This window comes from Protomyctophum bolini (genome assembly GCF_963924005.1).
Source record: "Protomyctophum bolini genome assembly, chromosome: 6".
Taxonomy (NCBI): domain Eukaryota; kingdom Metazoa; phylum Chordata; class Actinopteri; order Myctophiformes; family Myctophidae; genus Protomyctophum; species Protomyctophum bolini.
The window spans coordinates 43301912-43303643 of record NC_137867.1 but is presented as its reverse complement, the minus strand read 5'-3'; positions in this window follow the sequence as shown (position 1 = coordinate 43303643).

The following is a 1732-nucleotide window of genomic DNA, read 5'->3' as shown; positions in this document are numbered from 1 at the left end:
TCTGTGCTCTCCTCTCTGTCTGAGAACACTCCTCCCCCCTCTCTCTCTCTCTCTCGCTCTCTCGCTCTCTCTCTCTCTCTCCGCACGCACGCACGCACGCGCGCAAACACACACAAACCCACACACATACGAGAGAGAGTGATTCTCAGTGATTCTCCACCCGTTTCATTTCAAGGACCCCCAGTTTGACCTGCATTAGTCTACGGACCCCCATGTAATGGCATTTCTATCTCTGGGACCACCATTTATATAGTAAAAATCTATGTTAATTTAACTCTGAGAGTGTACAAATTGAACCATAAGGGTCCATTCCATTCGGTTACAAACTATATAATTTAGCTGGGGACCCCCTGGAACTCCCTCATTCAAGCATATCCCTAGGGGTCCTCGGACCCCACTTGGGGAACCACTGTTATAGGGTACCTCAAATTGTATAAACCGTGGCTATCTCACCCTTTTTGTCTCCACCAGGCCGAAGGCATGGGAAGAGGAGTATGTTTTGCACTCCATCCATATGTGTGTGTCCGTGTGGGTGTCCGTCTGTGTACAGCTAATCTCTGTTAATTTGTGAAGCCACTAAGGAAATCGGGACTTCCTGAAAGTTCATATAATGGCCTGTTGTGGCGCTGTCATTGGGCCCAAAAAACCCCATAGCTCCATAGAGGTCCATGTATTTGGGCCCAACTTCACCTAGACTGTATTACCTTAATAAACATGGTCATGAATACTTTCTGCTTCCAGTCACTAGTTTAAAGTCTCATTTCTCATGTCATAATATTCTTTTTGGAAAACTATGGTCCCATTTATTAAAAAAATTACCATAAAGTCTTGTATGTTCTGAGGGGCGTGGCTACCAAAAAACCAACAGTGATATAGTGACATCAATCACATCACAATATCATCCCCTCCCCTAGCCCCTCCCCCTTTATCATACAACAACAGCTGTGGGTGTGGCTTCAGTTCAACCAGAGACAGTGTGTGGCTCCGCCTCTCTCTCTCTCTCTCTCTCTCTCTCTCTCTCTTCTCTCACCCACGATGCAGGCAGCGCTTGGTTTATTATGTCGCTACTGTCTATTACTGACACTCCATGTCCTGATATTACCCCCCCCTCTCTCTCTCTCTCCCCTTCCATTCTACTCCTTTCAGCAAATCAATATCAAATCAACCAAACCCCTCTGGCAGAAAACTCGCCTCTATGTAGGCTGAGAGAGAGAGAGAGAGAGAGAGAGAGAGAGAGAGAGAGAGAGAGAGAGAGAAGAGAGAGAGAGAGAGAGAGAGAGCAGTTCATAGTTATTATGGTGTGTATTTGTCAACACATATACCACACGCACGCACGCACACACACACACACGCACACACACACGCACACACACACACACACGCACACACACACACACACACACACACACACACACACACACACACACACACACACACACACACACACACACACACACACACACACACACACGGCATGAACAACGGTGTAAAACAAAACAAAGGCGTGTTGGATAAAATAGTAATCTCAGCAAGGCTGACGGCTGCTCCGTCAAAGTGGGTGACAATATTAACACATGAAAAGACGAAATGTACCTACCTACGTACTGTATATGGGTTCCATATCCTGGAGGCTAATCTTTAATTTACCTACCTAGGTTAGGTTGCATCCTGGAGGCTGATCTTACCTGTGATAAAAATCTAATTTCCACCACCGTAATCAAAAAAGTCAAAC